The sequence below is a fragment of the Thalassophryne amazonica genome, chromosome 1, assembly GCF_902500255.1.
Source record: "Thalassophryne amazonica chromosome 1, fThaAma1.1, whole genome shotgun sequence".
NCBI classification, from domain to species: Eukaryota; Metazoa; Chordata; class Actinopteri; order Batrachoidiformes; family Batrachoididae; genus Thalassophryne; species Thalassophryne amazonica.
Genome location: NC_047103.1, coordinates 46,782,316 through 46,806,289, shown reverse-complemented (window position 1 = coordinate 46,806,289; position 23,974 = coordinate 46,782,316).

The window sequence follows — 23,974 nt, the reverse complement described above, 5'->3', positions numbered from 1 at the left end:
ACACACCAGACACAGCCTTTAACCTTGGTTGTCTCTGGTAATCACAGGGAGGAGATTGTGTTTCTTGTAACACGTTCTACCTCCAGAGTAATTTTGGGATTTCCATGGATGGCAAAACACAATCCCCGGATTGACTGGCCGTCTGGGGTTGTGGCTCAATGGAGCAAAACCTGCCACCGGGAGTGTTTAAGATCCTCAGTGCCACCTGGTGATGAAGTTAAAGAGGAGGTCAGAGTCACCCCCAATCTCACGGAGGTGCTGGCTGAGTATCATGACCTTGCTGACATTTTCAGCAGGGATCTGGCACTCACCCTGCCCCCACACCGACCGTATGATTGTACCATTGATTTGGTTCCAGGCGCTGAGTATCCGTCCAGCAGGCTGTACAACCTCTCACGTCCTGAACGCGAATCAATGGAGACCTACTTCCGGGACTCATTAGCTGCTGGGCTAATCCGTAATTCGTCATCCCCGTTAGGTGCAGGTTTCTTTTTTGTGGGCAAGAAGGATGGCGGACTCCGTCCATGCATTGATTATAGAGGGCTGAACGAGGTCACGGTTCGCAACCAATACCCATTACCTCTATTGGATTCAGTGATCACGCCCCTACATGGAGCCAAAATTTTCACAAAACTGGATCTTAGGAATGCTTACCATTTGGTTCGGATACGGAAGGGAGACGAATGGAAGATGGCATTTAACACCCCCTTAGGTCATTTTGAGTATCTGGTCATGCCGTTCGGCCTCACCAACGCCCCCATGACGTTCCAAGCTTTGGTTAACGACTTTCTGCGGGATTTCCTGCACCGATTCGTCTTCGTATATCTAGACGATATCCTCATCTTCTCCCCGGACTCTGAGACTCATGTTAAGCATGTCCGTCAGGTCCTTCAGCAGTTAATGGAGAACCGGCTGTTTGTGAAGGCCGAGAAATGTGAATTCCACCGCACTTCCTTGTCCTTCCTGGGGTTTATTATCTCCTCCAACTCCGTCGCACCCGATCCGGCTAAAGTAGTTGCGGTGAGAGATTGGCCCCATCCGGTAAATCGTAGGAAGCTGCAACAGTTCCTAGGGTTCGCCAATTTTTACAGGAGGTTCATTAAGGGCTATAGTCAGGTAGTTAGCCCCCTGACAGCCCTGACCTCCACTAAAGTCCCCTCACCTGGTCGGATCGGTGCGAAGCCGCGTTTAGGGAGTTGAAACACTGGTTTTCTACTGCACCAGTTTTGGTGCAGCCCGATCCTAACCACCCAGTTTATTGTTGAAGTGGATGCCTCTGACTCAGGGATAGGAGCTGTGCTGTCCCAGAGCAGGGAGTCCAATAGTGTTCTCCACCCCTGTGCTTACTTCTCCCGCAGGTTGACCCCCGCAGAACGGAACTATGACGTTGGCAATCGGGAACTCCTGGCAGTGAAAGAGGCCCTTGAGGAATGGAGACATCTGTTGGAGGGGGCTGTGGTCCCATTTGTGGTTCTCACTGACCATCGGAACCTGGAATACATGCAGACCGCTAAGTGTCTGAACCCTAGGCAAGCCCGATGGTCACTGTTTTTTGGTCACTTCAACTTCAAAATCACCTATCGCCCTGGGACCAAGAACATCCGGTCTGACGCACTGTCCCGGGTGCACAAAGAGGAAGTTGGAGCCAGGCTGTTGGACCCACTGGACACCATCATACTGGAATCCACTGTCGTTGCAGCCCTCACGTGGGATGTGGAGTGGTCAGGGAGGCCCTGATGCGTCATCTGGATCCCAGAGGTGGTCCTCCCAACAGGCTGTACGTGCCACCAGACGCTGGACTTCTGTCACGGTTCCAAGCTCTCCTGCCATCCGGGGGTGCGAAGAACCGTGGCAGTGGTCCGGCAGCGGTTCTGGTGGCCGTCAGTCGAGGCCGACACCAGGGACTACATCCGGGCTTGTACCACCTGCGCCAGGGGCAAAGCATCCCATCAACCGGAGAAGGGGCTTCTCCAACCACTGCCAGTACCTCGTCGCCCCTGGTCCCACATAGGAGTGGATTTTGTCACGGGTCTCCCTGCGTCCCAGGGCAAGACTGTGATCATGACGATAGTGGACTGGTTCTCCAAGGCGGCCCACTTCGTGGCCCTCCCGAAGCTCCCGACGGCCCAGGAGACCGCAGACCTCCTGGTCTACCATGTCGTGCATCTGCATGGTATCCCGACTGACATAGTATCTGAACATGGTCCCCAGTTCTCCTCGCAGGTCTGGAGGAGCTTTTGTAAGGAGCTGGGGGCCACGGTGAGCCTGTCGTCCGGGTATCACCCTCAAACCAACGGTCAAGCAGAGCGGGTGAACCAGGACCTGGAACAAGCATTACGGTGTGTCACCTCCGCGCACCCGGCGGCTTGGAGTCAACATCTGGCCTGGATTGAGTATGCTCACAACAGTCAAGTCTCATCTGCTACCGGCCTCTCCCCATTTGAAGTCTTTTTGGGGTACCAGCCCCCGTTGTTTCCGGCAGTGGAGGGAGAGGTCGAGGTGCCCTCGGTCCAGGCCCACCTCAGGAGATGCCGTCGGGTGTGGAAGAAAGCCCGCTCTGCTCTCCTGAAGGCCCGGATGTGGGCTAAGGACCATGCAGATCGCGGCAAGCCCCGGCTCCAGCTTATCAGCCCTGGCAGGAGGTTGGCTGTCAACTAAGAACATCCCTCTGCAAACGGACTCCCCTAAATTGACAGGCCGTTACATTGGACCATTTAAGATCCTCAAGGTGATCAGCCCCTCAGCAGTGAAGCTCCAGCTCCCAGCATCACTCAGAATTCACCCGGTCTTTCATGTGTCCCGTCTCAAACCACATCACACCTCGGACCTCTGCACCCCTGGACCAACGCCGCCTCCTGCCCGTATCATTGATGGGGAACCAGCCTGGACCATCAGGAAACTGCTTGATGTACGAAGGAGGGGTCGGGGGTAACAATATCTGGTAGATTGGGAGGGATATGGCCCAGAAGAACGCTCCTGGGTGAAGAGGAGCTTCATTTTGGATCCCGCCCTCCTGGAGGATTTCTACCGGGAACACCCCGACAAGCCGGGTCGGGTGCCAGGAGGCGCCCGTTGGGGGGGGGGGGGGGGGGGGGGTCCTGTTGTGTGGGCCGCCGGAAGAGGAGGTACTGCTGGCCTACCACCAGATGGCGCCCTGCCATGCTGGCACCTTTGGGCCTCTGGAGGGCGCTCAGGCCCTTCTGTCACACCTGGAGGCTGTCATCAGCTGGGGATCATCTTCATCATCACCTTTTCCATAAAAGCCTGGGTAGGACTCCACAACCCTGCTGAGTTATCAGCTTACCATACAGGTAAACCAACTCAGCCGTTTTGTGCCGTACGCACATTCATTGTTACTGAAGTCTTTGCAGTTGTGACTTATACTTGAAGCTTGTAGCCGAGTTTGTGGAAGTTGGAGGAGTTGGCGTCTCCATTCCTCACTTCTGACTTACTGAGTATAACCATTGACACTGCACGTTCTCCAGTTTTCCTCTGCACTCTGGGAGTATCTGGATTTATTCCTTCAGGAGGATTTCTGTGAGTTGCTGACTGTTTGCTGGGTGTACACACACCCACCTTAACCTGTTTTTGCTCCTGCCAGCAGTACCGGGTCTGACAGCCTTGAGCAGTGGCCACCTGGGGAATCAGGACTTGGCGGCTCTGGTGTATTGCAGGCCTCCGTTGGCGGTGGAACTTCGTGGGTCCCGGCTCTTCTCTGGATAGGCGTCTCCTACCCTCGGGCCTGCACACGCGTCACCATTTTGTTGTTAATTGGACTCAGCATATTTGGTTTTGTGTTGCACTTTTGCATAATAAATTGTCATTTATTTGTAATCCTATTGACCGTTCATTTATGCACCCTAGCGTGGGTCCGTGCATTCACTTTCCCAACACCAACTCAGCCTTGATTAACAATGTTCACTCTTCAAGGGACAAATCTAGAGAATTTTTGTACCATGGTTTGGCTCACATCATGAAGTCAGTTTTAATTAACTACTTTTTAAATTGTGGATTAGATTTCTTTTGGGATGGCAACTGAATTTTCAACATTCACTCCTGCTGAAGAGCTCAATCTAATGATCCGGACTTTTTCTTCCTCAAAAATAGAAATTATCACTGCAATTATTTTACTGAGGAACAATTCAAACAATATTCCTTCACAAATGGTTCATTCTCTATTATGCATTTTAACAATAGAAGTCTTAACATGATTTTTTCTAAAATCCAAAAATCCAAGACTGTTTGAAAATTGCTAATAAACATTTTTCAGCTATTGCAGTTACTGAGACGTGGTTAAGAGTATGTTGATTCTATCCAGCATGTGGGTTATGATTTTTTTTTTTTTTTTTTTTTCAGAAATAGGGCAAATAAATGAGGTGGTGGATTGGCTCTGTATGTCAGATCAAATCATTACTGTGAAATTATTCTGAATATGTCATTTTCTTTGGATGGATTTATGGAGTGTGTTACTGTGGAGATTATTTGTGAAAAATCAAAAAACATAATTATAAGTTGCATTTAATAGAGTTCCCAGGTCAAATATAAACATTTTTGTGGAAAAACTGACTGAGATGTACAACTCAGATAAAAACAAGTAACGCAAGTTAAAAACAGTAAGCTCTTGTTTGTTTGTGGAGACTTTAACATCCATCCATCCATCCATCCATCCATTTTCTTCCGCTTTATCCGGAGTCGGGTCGCGGGGGCAGCAGCTCAAGCAAAGCCGCCCAGACCTCCCGATCCACACACACCTCCCCCAGCTCCTCCGGGGGAACCCCAAGGCGTTCCCAAGCCAGCCGAGAGATGTAGTCCCTCCAGTGTGTCCTGGGTCTTCCCCGGGGCCTCCTCCCAATGGGACGTGCCCGGAACACCTCTCCAGCGAGGCATCCAGGGGGCATTCAGATAAGATGCCCGAGCCACCTCAACTGACTCCTTTCGATGTGGAAGAGCAGCGGCTCAACTCCGAGCTCCTCCCGAGTGACCGAGCTCCACACCCTATCTCTAAGGGAGCGCCCAGCCACCCTGTGGAGGAAACTCATCTCGGCCGCTTGTACTCGCGACCTCGTTCTTTTGGTCATGAGCCAAATCTCATGACCATAGGTGAGGATCGGAACGTAGATCGATCGGTAAATCGAAAGCTTTGCCCCCCTACTCAGCTCTCTCTTCACCACGACGGTCCGATACAGCGACCGCATCACTGCAGGTGCTGCACCGATCCGTCTATCGATCTCACGCTCCATCCGTCCCTCACTTGTGAACAAGTGAGGGACGGCAGCCGCCGCGACGCTCCGCCACAGGAAAAACACCTCTGTTGGAAGCCTTGAGGACAAGTTGGAACATCTCCAGCTGATAAACAATTTCTCATATACTCACTCCACTGAAAGCCATCAAAAGCCGCCTGGATTTTACAAATGGTTATCAACACGGAGGTGTTTTTCCTGTGCCGCCGCACCGCGCCGACCGCACGTCTTTCATTAAAAAAATCTCCTTTAACAGTGGAATATCCGGATAAAATGCTGAAACCGACTTCTTCTGAAACTTCTCTGTTCTCTCACGACGTCCTGGATCAATAGAGCCTGAAATGTGGAGGTTTTAAGATTGAAACAGGCTGATGACGCTGCCTGAGAGTGCTGCGCGACGTCTCGCACCGTGGGAAGTCCTTAAAGCGACAGTATCACCTCAAAATCTCTCATCAGCTGTTAAAATTTTCACTGAAAACCAGCTTAATTTTTCGAACCATGTCCACTTCGATGTGTCTCACAGGTTTAGAAAAAATTTTGATCAAACAAAGCGCCAGTCTCTCAGCAACTTCTCAGACAAAGGAATTCCGACGAGGGGCTGGACGACTCCTCCCACAAGGAGTGCTCACAGGCGAATGACGTCACCGACAGGCATGGAAAAACTCACGCATGCGCACGAGGGTGCAAGCATGTCTGACATAAAAACATATGAATGAAATCCATATAGTTTTTGAAAAAAATAAAAAGGACCTATACTTTACGGACAGCCCTCGTATTAACAAACGTTATTGTTGGGAATAACGGGTTGTTTATTTACAACCCCTGGCAAAAATTATGGAATCACCGGCCTCAGAGGATGTTCATTCAGTTGTTTAATTTTGTAGAAAAAAAAAGGCAGATCAGACATGACACAAAACTAAAGTCATTTCAAATGGCAACTTTCTGGCTTTAAGAAACACTATAAGAAATCAGGAAAAAAAATGTGGCAGTCAGTAACGGTTACTTTTTTAGACCAAGCAGAGGGAAAAAAAATATGGAATCACTCAATTTGAACTTGATATCTGTATAAAAGACACCTGTCCACAGCCTCAAACAGTCAGACTCCAAACTCAACCATGGCCTAGACCAGGGGTGGGCAATCATGTGCCATAAAGGGCCGAGACACTGCAGGTTTTCCGTGCAACCAATCGCCTCAGCAGGTGATTTCATTAATGATCAGGTGTCTCAGCAGGTGATTTCATTGACAACCAGGTGTTTATGTTCAGAGCAGAAGCTCATCAGCAACCCACCTGCTGAGGTGATTGGTTACATGGAAAACCTGCAGTGTCTCGGCCCTCGATGCCCACCCCTGGCCTAGACCAAAGAGCCATTGAAGGACACCAGGAAGAACATTGTAGACCTGCACCAGGCTGGGAAGAGTGAATCTACAATAGTCAAGCAGGTTGGTGTGAATAAATCAACTGTGGGAGCAATTGTAAGAAAATGGAAGACATACAAGGCCATTAATAATCTCTGCCGATCTGGGGCTCCAAGATCTCATCCTGTGAGGTCAAAATGATCATGACAACGGTGAACAAAAATCCAAGAACTACACGGAGGGACCTGATGAATGACTTGCAGCAAGCTGGGACCAATGTAACAAAGGCTACACACTTCGCAGAGAGGGACTCAAATCCTGCAGTGCCAAATCCCCCTGCTTAAGCCAGTACATGTCCAGGCCCGTCTGAAGTTTGCCAGAGAGCATATGGATGATCCAGAAGAGGATTGGGAGAATATCATGTGGTCAGATGAAACCAAACTAGAACTTTTTGGTAAAAACTCAACTCGTTGTGTTTGGAGGAAGAAGAGTGCTGAGTTGCATTCCAAGAACACCATACCTACTGTGAAACATGGGGGTGGAAACATCATGCTTTGGGGATGTTTTTCTGCAAAGGGGACAGGGCAACTGATCCGTGTTAAGGGAAGAATGAATGGGGCCATGTATCATGAGATTTTAAGCCAAAACCTTCTTCCATCAGTGAGAGCATTGAAGATGCAACATGGCTGGGTCTTCCAGCATGACAATGATCCCAAACACACAGGCAACAAAGGAGCGGCTCCGTAAAAAGCATTTCAAGGTCCAGACGTCAACCCCATAGAAAATTTGTTGAGGGAGCTGAAAGTCTGTGTTGCCTAGCAACAGACCCAAAACATCACTGCTCTAGAGGAGATCTGCATGGAGGAATGGGCCAAAATGCCAGCTACAGTGTGCAAACCTGGTGAAGACTTACAGGAAACGTTTCACCTCTGTCACTGCCAATAAAGATTATGTTACAAAGTACTGAGTTGAACTTTTGTTATTGACCAAATACTTATTTTCCACCATAATTTACAAATAAATTGTTTAAAAATCCTACACTGTTATTTCCTGGATTTTTTTTTTTTCTCATTTTGTCTCTCATGGTTGAAGTGTACTTATGTTGAAAATTACAGACCTCTCTCATCTTTCTAAGTAGGAGAACTTGCACAATCAGGGACTGACTAAATACTTTTTTACTCCACTGTAAAACAATTAACACAATTCTGGACTGTACGCGTATATTAAAGAAACAGATGAAAATGAAATTATTGACATAGTTCATAAACTAAAAAAAAAAAAAAAAATCAACTGACAGTTACAACCTTGATATGTTCTTGATAGAGAATATTATTGATTGTATTATTAAACCTTTAATTTATATCTGTAATTTGCCATTAATGACTGGGAAATTTCCTCCCAAAATGAAAATAGCTAAGGGATGTGTTGTGTGGGCCGCTGAAGAGGAGGTACTGCTGGCCCACCACCACCAGAGGGCGCCCTGCCTGGAGTGCGGGCTCCAGGCACCAGAGGGCGCCGCCGCCCCACAGGAGCTGCCTCGGTAACAGCTGTCACCCATCACCTGAGACAGCTGACGGCAATTATCACTGGGGTATATCAGCAGGACGGCATCTCCACCTCATCGCCGAGATATCGTTCTACCTGGAAGGTAATAATCTCAGCTGACTGCTTGACAGTAACCTTTGTGATTTTTGTGAGTGATTGCAGAATTTTTTTCTCCAACGAGAGGTGGAGGTAGCTTCCCTGCCGTGCAGGTTGCTGGGTGCAAACGCGCCCACGTTTAATTGTGTTCTTGTTCCTCGCCAGCAGTACCAGGTCCGACACGCGGAGGCAGTGGCCACCTGGGAGTTCGGAACTTGGCGGCTCCAGTATTCCCGGGGTCCTGTGGCGGAGGAAACCGTGTGGTTCCGGTTCTACTTTGGAGAGGCGTCTCCTATCTTCGAGCCTGCCCACACGACACCTTTGTGAATTGAACTTTGTCCATTGTTGTAATTTGTTGTTTTTGTTGTGCACGTTCGCAACAGTAAAGTGTTGTTATTTGACCTATTCCATTGTCCGTTCATTTGCGCCCCCTGTTGTGGGTCCGTGTTCCTACACTTTCCCAACAGGATGCCACTGTTCAAATCTGCCGACAAACTTGTCTTTTCAAAGTACAGGCCAAACTCATTGTTACCACAATTTTTAAAAATTCTGGAAAAGATATTTGTAAAGAAGTTGAACAATTTCATAACTAAACATCATATACTCAGTGAACAGCAGTATGGATTTAAGAAAAATTAGACTACTTCACTGGCTTTAATTGATTTTGTTGAACAAATTACAAACACAACTGAGAATAAGCAATATGCTGTAGGGGGTTTCTTTGATTTACTTTTGGATAAATTACAGAAGTATGGTATTAGAGGTTTGATTGGATAGCTAGCTATTTATGCAACAGGGATCAGTGTGTTCATATTGATGGGATCAATTCTGAATTTCTGATGATTACATGTGGGGTGTCCCAGGGTTCAGTTCTTGGGCTGTTGTTTCTGTTGTATATTAATGGTATAGTTTTGGTCTCCAAGTGTGTTGTATTTTGTTTGTAAAATGATACGACTGTATTTTGTAGTGGGAATCATTTGGGACAGCTCTTGGACATAATGGAGAGGGAACTACTACATTTCAAACAATGGTTTGATTCAAACAAATTATTGCTTCATCTTGGAAAAACAACTTTACTTAAGAGTTATAAGTAATAAACCATATCACAAGTCAACAAACCCACTATTTGTCTGTTTATACATTATGAAATTCTGGGACTTGATTGATTATATTACGATACAAATCATGTATAAAGTTAAAAATAAACTTTTGCCTCAACATGTCCAGGATCTGTTCAAAATGAGAGAGTACAGCTATACCTTGAGAGGAACATTAGTATTTGATAGATTAAAGATCCAAACCACTGCTAAAAGTCATTGTGTTTCTGTAAAAGGTATCAAAATTTGGAATAATTGTTCCAGTAGCATTAAATCATCTGGTACTTTAGTTGTCTTAAAAAGACTTTATATAAACAATGAAATTACTCATTATAGCATGATGAATCAGGCTAACTGAGTTTGTTACTTTTTTTGTTTTGTGTGTTGTACTGTTGTACTATTGTTTGCTCTGTTGTGCTGAGATATTTTAGTTCGCTGATTAATCTACATTGCTCTGCTTGTTAGTGTGTATATATATATATATATATATATATATGTGTGTGTGTGTGTGTGTGTGTGTGTGTGTGTGTGTGTGTCTGTGCAATGGTGGGCACAGTTCCGCTAACCCCTAATTATCAAAGCTAATGTTTTCAGTATCGGATTAGCTTTTCAGATAATTTTGAAAACCATCAGCAGATTAATTATCTTCCAATAAATTTTGATCTGATAATTTTTAGACTGCTAACATTTATGAAGTCTGGCGTGAAAGATTTGAGTGTAGTAGATGGACAGTTCTATCCTCTACAAACAGAACAGAGCTAGTTTCAAGAGAAACTGCTCTGTCCTCTGAAGACAAAGGAGAACTGCTCACAAAAAACCCCCTCATTTCTTTTGATCCCATACTAATTCACTGGCAATATCACGCAAGTCATCCACAGGCATACAGTTTTAACTTATGGTTAAAATTGTAACCAAACTAATTTTGGACAAGTTATTTAAATTAACGTCACTTCTGAAGTTTTAGAAAGTGAAAATATCAGATATGGTTTAGTTTTAAAGTAATGCACTAATTTTGATGGTTTTTGTGTGGACATGCTGTGTTCAATGCATTATGGGTAATCTCAGTACATTCACAACAAGAGAAATGCAGTTGTGACGCTCTGATCAGGCATTAAACCCTTTGTGTATTCTTGTGAATATATTCTCTAGGTTTATAGACATTGTCATTGTGTTTGTTTTATGTAAAAATGCCAGAAGAAGCTCAGGTTGTTTCTCCATTATTTTCAATTGGAATCATTGTGAACTGCAATTGCTTCCTGTTTGCTCTTTAACACTTTTGTCAAACACTGTCTGTCCTCTTTGTTCCAGAGTAATATATATAAGATGTCTGAAATTCGGTTTGCATTTATTAAATTCCACGCATCTTAAATGTAGCAGACACGGACGGATTATTGATTTGGAATATTTGTTTTAGCAAGTTTTCAGGGTCTCTACTGCCATCTCCTGGCCAGTATTGTTCATGCCAGTCTTCACTCTAAATCTAACTGATTTCTGTGTAGTTGGTGGTTTCCATAGTAGAGAAGCTTGAATCTTCAACTGGACTGGGTTGCTTGACGCGAGGACGTTTTGCTTCAAATCGCAGAAGCTTCCTCAGGTGGTCTGACTTCTGTCTTGACTCTTGTAGAGAAGAATAATCAAGAAGTCAGAAAAGCTGGAGTTTTAAACCTAACCAGACCCCTCCTACCGAGAGGCAGACTGCTATAGGCTAGTGACTAAACAATAGCTCTCATTAGCACCTATTGTGCTCTAGTTAGCACCCTCCTAATGACAGGCCAGCTGTCCCTCTCCTGATGGCTCCCTTGATGACTCTGCTGATGACGTGAATGACTCATTACCATGAACAAAAGACTGAAACTGCTTTGACCTGAGTACCCCATTGTAAACAGGGGATAAAACTTCCTTGTCCTCAAACGTGTGGTTAGTGTCTTTAAGGTGGAGATGAACTGCAGACTGAGGTCCACTGGCGCCCTCTCTGCGGTGCTGGTATAGCCTTTTGTGTAAAGGTTGCTTAGTCTCACCTATGTAGTGTTCGTTACAGTTTTCCTGACATCTGATAGAATACACTACATTGCTCTGTTTGTAACTAGGGATCCTGTCCTTAGGGTGAACTAATTTCTGTCTCAAGGTGTTAACCAGTTTAAAGTAAACTGGGATTTTGTGCTGTCTGAAGATCCTCTGTAGTTTTTCCCCTACTCCTGCTAAATAAGGGAGAGACACTCCTCTTCTTCTTGTCTCCGTCTCCTGTCTATCTGGTCTCTTTGTTCTCTGGGACTTCTGCACTTTGTCCAGGGACCATCGTGGGTACCCACATACTGTGAGGGCTTTCCGGACAAGTTGTTGTTCTTTAGCCTCCAGCCTCAGCTGCAGGTCCTTGATCTTGTTCACAAAATCTTGTGTGTTCTCCACATGGTGTTCTGAGTTACCCACTAGAGGAGCCAAAATCCACTTGAGGTGCTTGGCCAAATTGTACGTGATGGAATCTGTGGTACATACAATAGGCCTGAGTGGCACGTCCTGTTTGTGGATTTTGGGCAGTCCATAGATGCACAGAGTGGTGGCCCCAGGGTACAGTCTGTAGTATGTCTGCCTGTCAATGAGTCCCTCTTTCTCCAGGTTTTGGAGGTAGCTAATGATTTTCTTCTTATAGCTGCTCGTGGGGTCTCTCTTCAGATGTTCGTATGTATTGGAGTCACTGAGCAAGTTGTTGATCTTTGCCTCGTAGTCCGATGTGTTCAGGACCACCGTGCATCTGCCTTTATCCGCTGGCAGGATAAGGATGCTTTGGTCCTTTTGCAGTGCTGACAAAGCTTTCCGTTCTTCTCCTGTGATGTTGGACGGAGGAGGCTTAGCACTGTTCAGCACTGCTGTGACTCTTAGTCGGAGGTCCCCAGCTTCTGACTCTGACAAACTGTTATGTTTAATGGCTGACTCTACTGCAGTACTGAGCATCTGGGCACCAGTACATGGCAGTGTTCTATTTATTTTGACCCTGGTTATATCAGACGGTTGTCTAATCACAACTTGACTTTTGGTTTTTGCAAATGCCTTTTTTTTTTTTTTTTTTACAAAAAAAAAAAAGGCATATTTTACAAAAGCACATTTATATGTAAACACTAACACACACCTCACATTAATGTGTTGGTTTTTACATAGAATTAATGAGTCAACCAATCAGTGTTAGCGGAGGCACATTTTACCCATAATCCCTTTGGCAACTGTCTGTGTTTGTTACAAAACTTCAGAATTAGTGCATTATTTAAACTTAAAAGATATATTAGCTGTGCTCACCACTGTGTATGTGTATACAGTGGTCCCTCGTTTATCGTGGGAGTTACATTCTAAAAATAGCCCGCGATAGGTGAAATCCGCAAAGTAGTCAGAATTATTTTTTACAATTATTATAGATGTTTTAAGGCTGTAAAACCCCTCACTACATTTTCTCACTTTTCTCTCCTGTGTAAACACTCTCAAAGTTCAAACCTTAGTAGAAAAATAAGACCAGTATTATAGAATGAAACCAAAGATCAAAACCTGTTTTCAGGCCCAAACATTTATTTGAGAAATAAAAATAGAACGATTTCCTATAAATAATTATGATGGCTTTTAGAACTAACAAATTAAATGTTAACGATCAACCTACGAGGTTGGACACATAAGAAATTATGAATAGTGACTCACCAGTATTTCACAGTTCCTCTGATTGCGCCTCTTCATCGTGAAGAACACAGTTATGGGTAGTTGTTGGCGCTATTTTTTTCTTTTGGGCGAGAAGATTCTTATAAATAGACACACGCAGAACACAATGCGCATGCTCGTTTTTTGCTCACTGCCTCCGGTGTTACCATTGCGGGACGGATGCGGGACCCGCAAAGAATCCATGTCTGGAATCAAACTTCTCTCAGTGGCCATGGAGCTCTGCGGCTGTGGTTACCGAGACCATGCAGTGCTGCTGAATTCTATCCTTGCGGGCTGCTGGAGCGCTCTGCATCAAAACAGCGAGCGTAGTCTCTGGACCTGTTGCCAGATTTTGGCTGCAACTCAGCACAGCAGACAGTGGGGTGGTGTGAGTGGCCCGCTGCGGCACTTACTGAGCCCGCAGACTCGGTAAGCGCATCGGAGGCAGTGAGAGCAATCACGGTGATGCCGACTGGCCCACCTGATGTGGACGCAGAACACAATGCGCTGTTAAAAAAAAAAGAAGCATGCAAAATTGCACAAAAAAAATCTGCGAAACTGTGCAGCCGTGAAAGGTGAACCGCGATATAGCGAGGGACCACTGTGTAGCAAATGGTAAAAGAGGTGGGTGTTTATAAGCTTTTGCTTTGGCCTGTACCCCTTCGGCTGCACAGGACTGGAGAACTGGCAAATGGCTGAGTTTTGTTTTGTTTTTGTTTGGTTAAATGAGAGATTTCTTCTTTTCTTTGTTGTTGTTAAGTATGTGTGTGCATGTGCGCCAAATAAATTCATTCATTCACCTGGTGGCTGTGCATCTCAAACTCCCCCGGGCTATGTGGATCCACCCTACGTTCCACATCAGCCATGTCAAGCTGGTTTGGTTTTGCCCGCTATGTCCTCCGGCCGGTCCCCCTCCATCCGCCCGGTTCATCGATGGGGCCCTGTCTATGCTGTCAGCCACCTCCTCTCTTCTTGTCGGCGGAGCCGCGACCTGCAGTACCTCGTGGATTGGGAAGGGTATGGTCCTGAGGAGTACTGCTGGGTCCCCTCTCGCTTCATCTTGGACCCTCAGCTCATTCGGGACTTTCGTGTGGCTCATCCTGATGCTCCTAGGCCCTCTGGAGTTGGCCATTGGGGGGGGGGGGGGGGGTACTGTCAGGATTGGGACTTTGGTGTCTTGTGTTATATTTTTCTGTTATTTTTTTCTGGAGGAGGGCGTGTCCATCTGTCTTTCCACTCCAAAACCCTGGATTTTACCCTCACACCTGGTCCTCATTGTCTGTTTATCACTTCCCTGTATTTAAACCTCACCTTGTCCACCTGTTCCCTGCCAGATTGTTGTGCCTCACAGCCTTCACTTCCAGCCTTATCTTCTGAGTATTGCCTTGCTTTGTTGTTGACCCTCTGGATGTTTTTTGGACCACACCCTTGCTTGATTTTGAAACTGCCTTCCTGTGTACTCACAGTAACACCTTTTGAAAGTGACTCACCTGTGTCTGAACTTTGCATTTGTGTCCTGCCATTTTGAACAACTGTCATGGCGGGTGGAGACCCAGCAACCATAGCGGCTGAACCCACAATGCAAACTCCCAGACTAGGCTTAGGTGTAGGAGAAAACAATGGTCTTTACAGGCTCTGCGGAGCAGAGGTACAATCAGGATCAGGCAAAAACGCAGCCATGGTTGAGCAGGGGTCAGAGGCATGAGCAAACACAGACATCCGGGATGAGGCAAGAGGCATGGTCGAGGAAGACAGAGCAAAACATATGATACATGGCAAGGCAAGAATCAGGACTGAGAAAGAGAGCTGGAATGTGTACAAGACAACAAACCGGCACTGGTGTGGTGACTGGGAGGAGATTAAATAGTACAAGAGTTAACAAGATGCACATGAGGAACAATCTAGAAAGGGGGCGTGGTTAGTGAACAAAGACAATACATGGTGGACAGGGGCGGTCCTGGAGGCGGGCCGACCGGGCAGCCGGCCAGGGCGGCATCGCGGCGGGGGGTGGCACGACCATGCGGGGAAAAAAAAAAACGGGGTGGGGGGGTGTTGTCCTGATGGGGGGGGGGGTTCGTGGTTACAACGCGCTCAACTTTTGTTCAGAATCAACTTCTTATCACTGGTAACGGCGCGGCTTTCCCCTCACTCATTCCCGCAGCTTCACAGTGCTTTAAACAGTGTGGACGCTGAGCGTCCACAGACTTCAAAAGCGACACAAAGACTGCAGTGAAACGAGACGAGTCATTGGATAAATGCTGGACTTTGTCCCGCCCATAGGACACTCAGTGTGTCTGGGGGTCTATAGGGCAGTGGGCTGGCCTCGGCTGGCCTGGACGCTCAGCTTCTGCATGATGATTCGATGATCTGTCTGAGGCTGAATCCCTTTTTGATTGACAGCGAAATGAGCGAATCAGCGATCTTTTGGTGTAACCATCCGTGGGAGCATTTTTTAAGTTTCATTCTGTTCTGAGTTGAACTGGAGACTTTCCTAATCCTCTTAGGTATTTTCTTTGTTAAAAATGACTAGCGACAAATCCAGCTTCTATTTCTGGTGTGGTTTTTTTGTAGCTGCTTGTGTTTGGAGACTGACTTCTATCACTCTGACTTCTATCGCAGTTTCTGTCCCTACCGAGCAGCGGGTGCTGCTGAGCTCCTCCACCGTCACAAAGCACTCACAGGCGGACAAACTTCACACTAGCCTTGCGCCAGTCCCAGCTAGCGAGCTAGCTAGGTAGCAAGCTGCACATAATGGCAGACAATTTGAATGTTGTGGACTGGATTTTGGCGAAGCCATTTGATAGTCTTCCTTATGAAGAAGCCATGGCTGCTGTCATGGCTTCAGCTCTCAATGGTTTGCAGGCCAAAGTTAAAGCAATAGCCCCCAGTGCAATGTTTGTGTATTGCTATGCACACAGACTGAATCTGGTTCTGTCTCAGGGGGCTAAATGCTTATCTGAGTGCAGAATATTTTTTGCATCACTCTCTGGGTTTGCCACATTTTTCTCAAAATCCACAAAGAGGATGTCTTTTCTTGAGTCTGCAGGCTGCTCAAGGTTGCCCAGAAATGCTCCTACTCAATGGAATTTCACATCACGGCTAGTGAGCACTGTGGCAAACAATTATGATGCCTTCCTGCAAACTTTTGAGATGATCATTGCAGATAAGTCCATGGATGATGACACATTAGACTGTGCCAATTTCTTTGTGTTTGTTATTGCAGTAGTCATTAAAACCAGAAATTTGTTCTTGAAAATAGCTGTTGTGAGTTAATTTGTGGGTTTGTGGGTGTTCTGAACGAAGTTAGTGTTTTCATGAGTGGTGGGGCGGAGGTGGTGGCCATGTTAGTGTGCGTGTGGGGGGGGGGGGGGGCACGCAGGGGGTTTCGCTCAGGGAGTAAATGACTCTAGGACCGCCACTGATGGTGGAAGACAGTGAGGGAGGACAACACAAGGTGGAGTGAAGAAAAGACAAAGATATGTGACCAGGTGCCAAAAGCGTCAGTGAATGAAAACACAAAGCAGACAGAAACAAAGTGAAAGACAAAGATACGGGGCAGGTGCAGTGAAGTGCAGTGAGAACATAATCGGATGGGTGTCCTGGAAACAGGGAACTATGAACTGAGCTGTCAAGGATTTTATATAGTTCATGCTCATATCATTTAGTTTCTTTAGTTTATGCTTATATTATTATTATTTATTTTCTTATAGTTTATGCTTATATTATTTTTTCCTCTTTGTGAGAAGTAATATGGAGATAACCTTTTTTTCTACAAAATTAAACAACTGAATGAACATCCTCTGAGGCCGGTGATTCCATAATTTTTGCCAGGGGTTGTATATATAAGATGTCTGAAATTCAGATTGCTTTTCTTAAATTCCATGCATCTTAAATGTAGTAGACACAGATTATCTGGAATTTTGTTTTGGCAAGTTTTCACGGTCTCTACTGCAATCTACTGGCCAGTAGTGTTCATGCCAATATTTGCCTTAAGTACTGAGCGTCTGGGTTGACACTGGTTATATCGAATCGCTATCTAATTACAACTTGGCTTTTGTTTTTTTTTTTGTAGATGCCTTTTTTTTTTACAAATAAAAAAATGACATACGAGGGTAGGCTGAAAAGTTCTAAGGCTCCCCATGAAGGAGTAATGCATTAACTGCATCATAGTGAGCCTTAGAACTTTTCAGCCTACCCTTCTATTTTACAAAAGCACATTTATGTTTAAACACCAACACAGACCTCACATTAACGTGTTGGTTTTTCCATAGAATCAATGAGTCAACCAATCAGTGTTAGCAGAGGCACATTTTACCCATAATCCATTTGGCATCTGTCTGTGTTTGGTACAAAACTTCAGAATTAGTGGATTATTCAACATTAAAAGATATATGGTATATTTTAACTTTGTACAAATGACAGAATTGACATTAATGGAGTTATTATATCTGTATTTTTATTTATAAATCAAACCATACGTCAGCACTGCTTTATTTTCCAAGACCTCCGCCTCACCGCTACACTGTTATTGAATAGAAAGTTGAGCTTCACTGCTCCTCTCAACTGTGTTTCTGCTGGAAGCTCCTGTTTACCACATAACTTCCAGCAGTGGGCAGGCCACTCAAAGACAGAAGTGCTGACTCATTGTTTGGATCTGTGGCCGCCTTTGATGCAACCAGAAGCAATCGTGGTGTTAAAACTCAAAATCAGCTTGTTGCAAGTGTACCGGAGACAATACTGGAAGTTATTGGTTAGCTGTACCTTCCGATAAATTTTTGGGTGGTTTATCAGTTTAGCTTTATAAAAGATAACTTTTCAGTTAGGTGATTATCTGATATCAAAGCTAACTTTTTGGTTAGCTGTGCTCACCACTGCTCAGCTGTCACGAACCTGGACATCACTGACATCAAGAGGATTTTCTCCAACCTCAAATTTCTTTTCATCTGCTTCCGTGACAGCAACTCCCCACTCGAGAAATTTGACTATTTAGATCAAGCGTGGGAGACTCTGGAATCAAACACTTGGCTGTATGAATATTTTCCAGCATTAGAAGATCTGGATGAAATATTCACCACGGAAAGTCTCCCAGTCTGGATCAAACACCCTGAACTGCACCTGCTGCCCAGCCGGACACTCACTGACAGCGAATCAGAGTGGAGCAACATGGACGATGACGCATCATCTGAAACAGAGGGCATGCCCTCCAAGACACAGCCACAGTATTTTTCAAATTCCAAGATTTATTTTTTGAATATTGAGACAGTCCAGGTTAGCAGAGCAGAAAACATTTTTTTCAGCACTGGATCAGATTCTGCAAGCTCAGCCTGATTTAATGACTTCCTATCCGGATCTGGCTTGAATTAAGATGTCGTTTAAGCAGGGTTGAGTCCCTCCTTATATCGAGGACCCCATGGACTTCCTGTTCGAATCTGATCTGTATGATGCCTGTTTTGACGCACCTCCTTCAGTCACCCTGTCTGACGCTGCAGTCTCATTTCCGCGGTATCCCACAGTGGCGCTGTGTCACCCCTCAGAGCTGTCAATGTCATGTCAGTCACCTGTACCAGCTCCAAGGCGCTCCTCAGCACAGCCTGTGGGTATGCCACAATCGCCTCCGGTCCCCATGCCTTGTAAATACCGAGCACCTCTGCTGCGATGCCCAGCCTCCACCCCCATGCCACCTACAGAAGCCAGAGCTCACTTGTTGCCTGAACTCTTTGATACATTCGCACTTCCACGGTCATCGGACCCACTCTCACCTCCAGAATCGCTATCAGAGCCATCAGGAACAGCCTCATCACCACAGCTCCTCACTGTTTGTGCGCCCGCAAGCTTCATGGCACACACTTCACAACGTCCAGCACCCTCGGAATAAGCAATCCAAGCTCCACCGGCTGAATCATCCCAGCTCAGGGATCAGTCAGCAGCACTCACGCTACTGGAACAAGTGGAGCAGCTCACATCCATCACACATCCAGAAGAAGAGATCATGTCACCACAGCTCAGTGCAGCGTGCCCACCATCTAATAATTCCTCTCTGGCATCTGCTGTAACATCATCAGCGCTCACGTCACTGGAACAAGTGGAGCCGTGCATGTCTTTCATGCTTTCAGCACATCCTTTGGAGAGATGCTCAGCACCAGCTCCTGAACTTGCAGCTAGTCCATCATCTCAGAATCAGAATCAGAAGAAGTTTATTGCCATTGCCAGTGAACAGGATTCACAGACTAGGAATTTGCTTCGGTACAATGGTGCAACATTAAGAAGAGATAAAATGCTAGGATAAAATATAACATGTGTGTCAAAATAAGATAAAATATAAGATTAAAAAAAAAGAAATATGAAATATGAAAGGCTGTGTGCAACAGAAAAACAGAGAAACAGAAAAAACAGTGCAGTGGGAGGAGTGCAATTAAAAACCAAAGTACATTGTCTAAAGTGACCCGTGATAAAATGATAAAGTGACAGAGTTAAGCTTAAGGTGACTGAGTTATGAGGTGTTCATGAGTCTAACGGCAGAGGGGAAGAAACTGTTCTTATGGCGGGAGGTTCTGGTCCGGATGGACCGTAGCCTCCTGCCCGAGGGGAGTGGTTTGAATAGACCGTGTGCAGGGTGAGAAGGGTCAGCTGTGATCCGACCTGCTCGGCCCAGAGTCCTGGAGACGTGCAGGTCGTGGAGAGATGGAAGGCTACAGCCGATCACCTTCTCAGCAGAGGCCACAATGCGCTGCAGTCTGTGTCTGTCCCTGGCTGTGGCCCCGGCATACCACACCGTGATGGAGGAGCAGAGGATGGACTCGATGATGGCCGTGTAGAACTGCACCATCAGCTGGACAGGCAGCTTGGCCTTCTTCAGCTTCCGCAGGAAGTACATCCTCTGCTGGGCCTTCTTGATGAGGGAGCTGATGGTTGACTCCCACTTGAGGTCCTGGTGATGGTGGTGCCGAGGAAGCGGTGACAGACCACAGTGGTGATGGGGCTGTTGGTGAGGGCGAGGGAGGGCGGGGGAGCTGTGGCTTTCCTGAAGTCCACGATCATCTCCACTGTTTTCTGGGCGTTGAGCTCCAAGTTGTTGCTGCTGCACCAGGTCACCAGCCGGTCCACCTCCCTCCTGTAGGCAGACTCATCCCCATCCGAAATGAGTCCGATGAGGGTGGTGTCGTCCGCAAACTTGATGAGCTTTACAGAGTCGTGGCTGGAGGTGCAGCAGTTAGTGTAGAGGGAGGAGAGCAGAGGGGAAAGGACACAGCCCTGTGGAGATCCTGTGCTGAGAGCCCGAGTGTTCGAGACATTTTTTCCCAGCCTGATCCACCTGCACGTTGAGTTGGGCACATGGAGCAGAGAAAGCTTGTCCTGGAGCAAAGCTGGAAGGATGGTGTTGAATGCAGAGCTGAAGTCCACAAACAGGATCCTAGTGTAGGTTCCTGGGGAATCCAAGTGCTGCAGGATGGAGTGCAGGGCCAGGTTTATGGCGTCATCTACAGATATAGAAGCAGAGTCCTCCACCTCTTGTTTTTCCACCAGAGAGTGCTCGGTCTCTGTCTGCACAGAGGAGTCGGAATCCCTCTAGTTTGAGCGCGCAGTTCGGTGTCTGTGCATTTAACCACGTCTCCGTGAAGCACAGTACACAAGATGAGGAGAAATCTCTATTCTTCTTCATCAGCAGTGCCAGCTCATCCATCTTGTTGTGGAGTGAGCGGACGTTGGAGAGAAATATCCCAGGTAGGGGCGCGCGCGTGCCCCTTCGTCTTAGTAGGTTATGAGATTTTTTTTTTGTTTGTTTGTTTCATGTTTCAGACAGTTATGTTAGTTTCTTTCCCATGTCCAATATAAAGTTTTCTGTTTTTGATATAGCTCCTTGGGCTTACTTCTTTGGTTCTCATCTTTTTTGCATTCTTTTACCAAGTGTTTTTCCTCATTTAGTCCTTTTTCTGGTTTGTTTGGTTCCTGTATCTATTTTCAGTGGGTTAATGATTTTTTTGTCCTTTTGGTGTTGTGGTCGAGGACCAGGTTGCGTGTTAGACCCAAATGCAGGAGCAGTAAGGCAGACACAGGAGGTGTAAACAAGAGTTTATTGAACAAAACAAGGAACTGCGCAGTGGAAGAACAAAACCAGGAGAACCTAGACAGATGGACAGGGCAACAGGACCAGAACCAGGGACTAACAGGACAGGGACCAGGTGAAGTGGAGCTAGTGGGGCTGGATCAACTGCAGGGAAGAATAAAAGGGCATGTGAGGTAGTGCAGCTGCATTTTGGGCACACATCTAGAAATAATAAAAACTAAACTTAAATAGTTCATTCCGTGTAGCAGTTCAGGATCAAAGTTCAGTTCATATCAATGTTCAGGATCAAAGTCTTAGCGCGTTCAGGACTTCAATTCTACATGACACACCCAGAGCCATGCACATGTGACAGACCGAGTCAGAATGACAGGTCTCGGTGCCAGGCTTAGGAGTGCAGCTAAACAGCAGAGTTCTCTGGGTGATGGCACCCAGAAAACCACAGCTCCATCACTCAGGAATTAAGCGGCTGCCTATGGACCCCCGGACTGTTAGTGGATCTGATCACAGACGAGGCTAAATAACTTAACAGTTCAGCACGAACTCTGGGAACTGAATTATAGATGAACTATCAAGAACTGATCACTAAGCAGCGTGGAACAGAACGGACTCCGACCAGTTAACCAATTAGTGCAAAGTGCTGCAGGTGAAGACACAGCAGGCGGCCAGCAGAATGAACCAGGGTTCAAACAAGCAGCAAAGAGGTGTGGCCATGGAAAAAACACGAATGATAATTTGACATTACAAACATTGATGCTCACAAATAAATAGATGGTTATGACTGCACTAGAAAAATCACGGGGGAAATAAACACAGCTGGATAAAGTGGGAGGCTGGTGGCAGGAAAAAATACACAACTGATTGCATTCAGGAAATGGAACCTCAACTCGACAGGTTACTTCTGAGCCTGGCAAATCATGGCAGGAAAAAACACGACATACTGAGCCTGGAAAATCTCGAGAGGAAAAAACACGGTGGGTTACAGACTGCGCCTGGAAGCGACAGTGGAAAAAAAAACACAGGCAGATACTTTCGTGGACATGGGAGCCCACAGCGGAAGAGTTACGACAGGAGTGCGGAGACTTCAGTCTGGAAAATCTCAGCAGGAAAAGTCAATGAGCATGGAGGCTCACATCAGGAAAACAGATAAGTGACATTAGCTCCAAATGTGGCGACGGGACACCAAACAAAGAACACTATAAATAAACATAAGGTCGGGTTACCGGCTGGGTGCGATGGTATGGCACAGCTGGGAACCCGTGGCAACACGGAGGCTCTTCAGGCAGACTGCAGCAGATTCTTGCCCTGAACCCATGAACAGGTCCGGGGTTAAATCTGGGACAGGGATGAGACGTGATGAACGTCAGCTGTGAGCACCCACTCAGTGAAGATGCAGATCAGCTGTGAGATGCCGCTCTGTCAATTCCATGTGCTGTCTTGACAGATGGGATGGGGCCCATGTGCAACTTGACAGCAGATGCACCCAGCAGCTCCACCTCAGCTTCACCTGAAAACACAGAAACAGACAGAAACCAGCAGACCAGGGGCAAGCAGTTTTGTTCTTCATGTGGGTTTTCAGTTTGCCCCTCTCGCAGTCTTTTTGGTTATTTTTATGTTTTTGAATGGCCCCTGAGATTATTTTTGGTGGATTTTTCATCTTTTGTTTTCCTTTTTTCCACGATTTCGTGTTTTATGTCTTTCTTTTTTTTGTCTTACCCTCTGGCGGTTCTCATAACTCTGCGCTTAGACAAGTGGTTCAAGCATGTCCTCTGTTTGCTTTGTTGGGTTTTCCATTTTTGGTATTCTTTATTTAAGCAGTTATTTTGTTGTAACCCTATTGTTGGAATAATTACATTCCTTGGTTCTATTAGCATTTCATTTTGTTGGTTTTTTCGTTGGTTCTGTTTTTCGATTTTGTTCCATACAACTGCAATTGTCTTGCGTCTAAGTCCTTTTTTCTCCCCTATAGATACTTTGTTGTTTTTTCTGGTTTATGTATTCTTGTATTAAGCTGTGTTTGCCCCCCACCCCCGTAGCTCCTTTGTTAGGTTACTTACAGTTTTTTTTTAAATTGCTAAAACACAAAACCCAAGTCTCTAAACCAAATGACCAGTTCTCTAAACACATTTAATAAAACTAGCTCCCATTTGCCAAAACCATAAACACATATCACATGAAGACACAATTCACAAAACGCAGCCCTCCTTTTCTCATGAATCTAAACACATTTTGCCTTGCTAAAACATAAGTTGCATAAAACTCTGCTCAGATTCTCAATTTAAAGCTCAAGTGATGCAAAATGCTTGCCACAGTCAGAAAACCGAACACAATGTACACACCTGGCTTCATTCATTAAACATAACGACTCAGAATTGTAGACACTTGTTGCAAATGATGTGACCACACCTATAGAAGCCAGTTCAGAGTGCAGTTTGCTGAAGGTTCCAAACATATACAGTACCACAATGGACAGAAGCAGAATCAGAGGAAGAGGAGGTAGAGTCAGAGGAGGGAGAGGAGCAGGCCAAGGAGGGAGAGCAAGGCAAAGTCGCACCATCATGCCTGTGACGTAGATGAGGTCCTGTGGCCTGACCCAGCTCGACGACGTGATGCCACACAATGATGTGTGTGTGTGTGTGTGTGTGTGGTATAGTTCAATAAATGTAGAAAACATCACACCCTGAACATTGTGTCTTCAATGAGTATTGTCTGTAATGGATCCTCTATAGTGTTTGCATTGAGTTGTGATACAGTACAGTAGTGTACATACTGTATTCTCTGTAGATTTACATACTGTTCATATGAAACACACAAATCTATGAATGCTACATACTCTACAGTAATATATTTTGAGAACAGATACTGTTCAGATACAGATACGATGCTTTGGCAGATGCAAACA